We start from the raw sequence: 7,088 nt of genomic DNA on the forward strand, positions 1-7,088 counted from the left end.
TCTCTGTGTTCGTGCTACTTCTTGTCTTATTTTGATAATCCTAGTCTGTGTTCCCATGTTTGTCCACTCCCGGATCACCCCTCAGTGTATATACTGTCTCTGTTTTCCTCTGTCCTTTGTCAGAGTGTCTGTTCACCTACCCCCTGTGTCTCCATATTCCCAGTGTTCAAGGTTTCCGAGTGTTTTCCCAGTTTAGGTTGTCATGGTTGGTTCTGTTTGCTACTCAGCCAGAATAAACAGCTCGCTCTTTTTAAAAGTAGGCTCCAGAATGGATGATGGCATGTTCGCATGTCTTTATGCAACACTGAGTGTGCTGAACTAAAGGTAGGCCTAGTTTCATTTTCATGGTCATTATTATCAAGACAATGATTACGCCTTATTCTGATTATTTCTCCCTTTTGGAGGTGTAACGTTTACATGAGGGGTGTAGGAACATTTCCCCCTAAATATGTTTAGATACATTTTTGTTGAAGTCACAGTTTTTGTCGTATTGATGATGCAGCTAGAATAAGTGCTTTTAAATAAAAGAATAACCATTCAAAGTGCTCAGTGGTGAAACTGTAACTCTTTCAGCGTTTGACAGCTGGACAAGTGATGCCGTATTTAAAGAAACATGAGATGAGTGCAGCATATTATCTGAACAGAGATCATTCAATGAGCAAGAATAAACACTGAAAGAGAAACACTTCACTGTTGATTATCATATGAAGTCTAATGAAAGCTGTTAATCTGTTAATATCCTGTTAATCTGCAAATACAGAACATGTGACTTTAAAGCATCCAGCAAAGTGATAACTGTCCTCTGCCCACTAAGTAGTGACTCTACAAAAGATTATTTTCAATATCATCTTTATATTATATTTAGTTATTCTCCAGCGCAACAATGTAAGGAGCTCTGTGATTGGTTAGGAAAGGACAGACTGGCCACCTGGATTTTTCTTCACTGCACATTGATCCATAGCTTTGCTCTGTAAAGGCTAACAAAGTGCTTTTGCTTTACAAAGACATTCAGCGTCGGTATTCACTCTTTTAAAATGCCACTGAACACTGGAGTGAAATGGAGCCCTGATCCTCAGAGTTTTATTGTTGCTAACATTTCTTATAGATAGCACAGATAGTGCCCCACTGCAGTAATCACTCATGTCTAGATATTCCTGTCAAAAAGGAGTTTTTCCTCCCCACTGTAACATGGCAAACATAGCAAACGGATAATCCAGCTGAAGCTTCAGACAGCCGTCAGACAGTGAAACACTGCCATCTGCTGGACTCCAATAACAAAGACGCTGCTTTGACGGGTGAGGGAGTTTCAACAAGTCTGCAACGACTCAAGCATCAAACTACAGAACTATTATAGCGGACATGGTGCTCTAATGACTGCTTCATTAACGCAGGTCAGAAAGGATCAAACATATCAATAAATTATAAAACACAAAACGTCTCTTATTGCCCAGGGCTCAGGAAGTGAGTGTGTTCCTTATAGCCTATTAAACCTTAGCAGGTTATTTTGATGTGTTACAGATGAAACAGCTATCCAGTAACATTCAGCTACAAAAATGCTTTTTTATAATTACTTTTTTACAGCTTCGCACTTTTACACAAGTTTTATCATCAGTGTCACAATGGCTGCTGCTAAAATTGAGTACAAGATATTTGTTGGCCTGATTAAAGGTCTTGATGCGTGCTCAATCATCCAGGGAAGTAAATCTCCAAAAGTTGATCCTGTTCTTCTGGACGTAGCGTTTTCAGTCAGAGAAACCAGCCGACTGAAGGAACAATGGGCTGGGAGGTCAGTTCCTTAATCATGATTATGCAAATTCTCATGACCATTGATCAACAACCACTGATCAATGGTCTTGAGTACCATTCACAGAGAGTTGGAGAACAGCTGCAATCACAGCATTGTAAGATGGTGACAGATGTACCCTTAGGCCCCCTCCTTGATTCAGAGAGGGTCTTTCCCTTTTCACGTAAATGGCCTCCTTGACTCCGCCCTCAAACCAGCGTTCATTGCAGTTATTGTTGACAATCACATTGTATCGTGTAACCATCCAGCTCACATATTCAATGTAAATGATTTGTTGAACTCAAGACATGATGAATGTTCCTGCATTAAAACACATCCAGCCTAGTGTTCTCACTCTCCCTAAATGGATCTGTTACATTAGTGATATGTGGGAGTTGTGTTTCAGTCTTTTCCACATGAGGACATTTACATTTAGTTTTTGCTTTACTGATGAGTGGCTGGTTAACCTGCAGTGGTTGAAGTATGTGTCGGTCGTCTGGAAGAGTAGGTGTAGAAGACGTCTTTAATGAATGTAATGCTCTGAAGGTGTCAGTGATTACTGTGAATTCATTATAAAAGTGGATTTCAGTGAATAAAGACAGGCCCTCATGGTGAAGCTCAGGAGTCCATAAAGTGTAACAGGAGAGCTGTGTCATACTTTCAGAGATTTTACATGAGCCAGTCTTTCAAAAAATACATAAATAAATAATTCATTCATTCATCCACAGGAAACACAATGCTCATATCTGAAAGTAAACTCTGATATATATCCCCGACTAGAGTTAGTACTAAATAAAGGCTAAATAAATGACTAAATATATAAAGACACTCTCCAGAAGAAGTTAAAGGGATTTTATTTATTGTACAAGCAATATCTTCATAAGAATTACAAATTCTGCAGACATATTACCTTCTTACTGAACCTGTATAACTCACACACAGACGTGTCTGCTGCTTATCTTTGTTCAAACATGATGTTTTATCTTCTCTTCAAAACACATTACTCATCTTTCTGGCATCGTGTTACATGAAAACACCTGCATTCTACCTGTGTCATTGTACCACAAAGACAATGATTGCAACACTGTGCTTGCAAAATAGAAGAAATAAGACGACCAGCAAATACATCAAAGATGGTAAAAGTGATTCCATCTTTGTGTCTCCTCCCATTGTTTCCCCAGTCTGTCTAGTTCCCATATTCCCAGGACACCGCTGGACAACAAGTGGGTATTCCAAGACTGAGAGACAGCCAGAGTTGGCAAAAGATCAGACATTCTTAAGTAGAAGTAAAAATACTATTGTTCCAGTGAAAGTTAAAGTACTGATTCAACTTCATTACTCAGCTAAAGCAAAAAAGTACAGGCTCGAAGCGCTTACAGAGAAAAGCATACAACAGAATGCTGATCGCGGCAGTAACACACACTTGGAGGAGAGGCTCCAGCCGTCCATTCCAGCCCTATCCCTAACATTAACTCTAACCATAACTTTAACCCTATCAGGTCTTGTTTTACAAAGCGATTCATGATTAGAACAAAAAACACATTTACACATACTGATGATTTGTCACATAGCATCGTTACCTGTTGGGATGAGAACGTGTTGTTTCCAGTGGCGTGTCTAGAAAATTTTTGTTGGGGGGGCCAGGTAGGGGCACAGATTTGAAGAAGGGTGCCAGATGTAATTGGCAGATAATGTTAAAAAAAAATTCTACCAACCGTTAACCATAATTCAATAACCCTATAAACCTAATAACCGAATGCGCTTTTAACTCTTATTAGAATGAGATTTTAACCACTACGGTGCAAAGTTTTTAGATACTGCGTTGATAAAGTACAAGAGATACAATCAGTCAGTGTTTATTCAGCAGTCAAGGACATCAATATTTGCATAGTATTTTTACTGACATGTAGTGCACATATGTTTTGGGCAAAAACATTTTTTAATATTAAAATACGAACATTTTAACATACAATTGGCAAATTAGCCAATGCCAATGCAAAACCAATGCCTATTAAAAAAAGAAGATAATCTTCTCACAAACTGGTGTTTGATTTTGAAACAGGAAGACTAACATTTGAATAAAACCTGAAAGCAAGTAAATACTTTCTATGCTGCCTTATGGTAAACTTTGGTAATATTGATGTATAAAGAACAACACTGGCTGATGATGAAATACAGTCAGCTGGCATGGTGACACTGCCAGTATGAACCTGCAGGGCTGGACTGGGACGAAAAATTGGGCATTTTCACTACAGACCAGCCCACCAGGTATTAAAGCCATAAAGCCTTTGAATGAAAACAAACGCTGTTGTGACAGTGATGTACACTGTCTTTTTGGTATATGTATGATTTCTATACATTTTACGTCAGATAAAAACTTTGTTCGCAAGATTCAGATAATTATTTAATAAAAGCTAAATATTTGAAATGAGAATAAGAAAGAAAAGTATTTCTTTGTGCCCCCCTTTCCCTATTAAAGCCCTACCTGGCCCCCCTGGCAAAACTTTCCTAGACCCGCCCCTGCACAGTTACCAGCTGTCAGCTACTTAGAAAAGGATGCTGGTGTTATTTGTCTCTCAGAAACAGTTCATAACTTCCCTTCAACTCATTCATGTCACCTAAAAGGTAAACCTGTTTCTCCATCACTGTTCAGCTCTGATGATTCAGTAAGGACATCTCCTGGTTTCATCTTCATGATTCCCTCTCACCAGATATACAAACCGACATCATGACCAGCAGCTTTACAGCTGTGGCTCCAGCAAACATCAGCTGATACTAGAAATTAATATTAAATAAATTCTAACAACAGCTGATCAAGCGTAAATGTGCTGCTGTTGTTTAGCGCGACATCCGCTGGTTTCCTGTTTCTGGCGCAAAGTGGGCGATAAACAAACAAGAGAGAAAAGCCGATCAGCTGATCATTGATCAGTTTCATGATTGAAGTAGAAACAGGAGAGGGAGGGGGAGAGAATGAGAGAAGAAGTTATTTTTACACATCGGCCAGCATCTGGCCAATCCACCACGTCTCATTGTTCATGCCGTTACAAAAAGAAAAAGTCATCAGCCCACCGGGCAAATGCCCGGTATGCCCGATGGCCAGTCCAGCTATGTTAACCTGTTAATCTTTCGCCAAAACATTGTTTTCTGCGGTGCCGTCTTTTGTGCTTGGCTCTCCTACCTTTGCTAACATGATGCTCATAATGCAGAAGCCGATGCTGCATTCACTCACACTCGGATATCAGAGCTTCACTGTGAAAACATAATCATACATTTGATATTTCATTGAATTTTATTGTTTTAGCTTCGGGGTGGCCAGTCTGGTTGGGGGGGTGGCCTGTGCCCCCCCAGGCCACCCCGCTGGACACGCCACTGGTTGTTTCCAAAACACCACAAATTGGGGTGTCTGTAGCTCAGGTAGAGCAGGAAACTTACTAATCAGAAAGTTGCTGGTTCAATGCCCCTCTGCTCCAGCCTGCATGCCAAATATCCTTGGGCAAGATGCTAACCCCAAGTTGCTCTCCGATGCATCCATCGGGAGGATGAATGCGTATTAATGTTAGATAGAAAGCACTTACAGAGAAAAAGCATAGAAAAAAGTGAGTGCATGAATGAGGCAAGTTGTAGAGAGTAGAAAGGTTTTATACAAGAACCAGTTCATTTACCGTTATATTTTAGTTTTATTTTCAGTTCTGTACTTTTTACATGTAATATTGATTCATTAGATTGACTACATGTATTAGACCTAACTTGCTGACAGCAAATTTAAACAACCGTAATAATTTATTTTCAGCGTCTGAAATATTTATTTAGTTTGTTTTTTGTTTTCTTTTTGGCTCCTGATATTAGTCAACTACTATTTGTCAATGTTGAACTAATAATGAATCTAAGAAAAGGTATTTGTCACGGTTGGCCAGCGTCAACCGTGGGGATGTGAGGAAGGAGGAGCCAGGCACGGAGCTCTGAATGCAAGCAGTGCGTTTATTTACAGTGAATGGAAAATAACAATAAATCCGCAGTGCGTTCCCGACTCCCGTGAAATGTCCTCTTCCCACTGCTAGTGTTCCTTGTCTCCGCTCCTCAGTGTCTGAGCACCCCGTGCTCGCTGCCCTCTCGTCTCCACGCTTCTCCTGGGGAGATAACAAACAGGCAGCCGTAAGACACATACAATGCGGCAGACTATCCGTACTGACTGGCCGAGAGACTAACGTGAAGTCACGCAATGATCCAGCGTCAGAGAGAGCGCCACCGCATTCTTAAGTAGCTCCTCCGACAAGGCTTGATCAGCTGTGTGATGGTCTTCAGGTGTGGCCAACCACCTGGCAGGGCCACACCCACCAGGCCTGAAGGTGCCTGTAAACAGGTGCTCTCAGAAACGCCGGCATCCACACACACACACACACACACACACACACACACACACACACACACACACACAAGCAGGGAGAAGGAGGGACAGCACACCAAAAACACACATGTCCATAACTGCTGGGTCGTTTAGACTCCTGAGCTGTGCACGAGGGGTCGACCACCCACTGGAAGGCCGGGCACTCGTTTTCAACCGTAATATACCTGATGTGCTCAGGTAACCTGTAGCGCCATGAAACCTCTGTCACACCAGGGCGCATAAAAAATGATGCTTTAAGAGACTGATGGGATCGGGCAGCAGGGAAAACATCCACAAAATGCTACTTTCAGTTTTTAAGTAGACTCATTACATGCTTGTTAAAAGCAAACTCTCATATAGTTTTTAATGTGCTTCTTTCATTACAATGACTAGATAAAGAATGTGGCACTGTCTCTATTTAACACTGGCTACCCCAAAATGTTTCCAAACCTTCAACCGTAACTTTCACTGAGAGATTTTTAGATACGGTTATTGAAGCTGTGGGGTTAATTTTTTAAGTAACACGAGACGAGAGGCAGCAGCATACACACAGAGCATCAGTGATAGAAAGCTAGGCTAACATAGGGTAGCTACCTGTTCAAGGAGAAACATGTATAGGCCCATCTCAAGTGCCAGTGAACATCTAAATGATTCAGGGAAGACTTTGGAGAAAGTGCTGTGGGGAGATGAAACGAAATTATGTGGCTTTAACTGACCTTTTGAAATAGGAGTGTGATGCAAAAAATAGCATCCCTGCAGTCAAGCAGAGAGATGGAAACATTATGATGTGGGCTACAGGACGACTTAGTCGGGGTTCCAAGCAGTCAGGAAATGTGACATCGTCAAACTGCAGGCCACGGATTGGCTTGTCAGTCGCAGCACTCAATGAGTCATGAGACGGTGTCTTTCACTAAAATCAAA

Source organism: Diplotaxodon limnothrissa, linkage group LG23, assembly GCF_057381915.1.
Source record: "Diplotaxodon limnothrissa isolate DT_005_m linkage group LG23, D_limnothrissa_male_GT1.1, whole genome shotgun sequence".
Classification (NCBI taxonomy): domain Eukaryota; kingdom Metazoa; phylum Chordata; class Actinopteri; order Cichliformes; family Cichlidae; genus Diplotaxodon; species Diplotaxodon limnothrissa.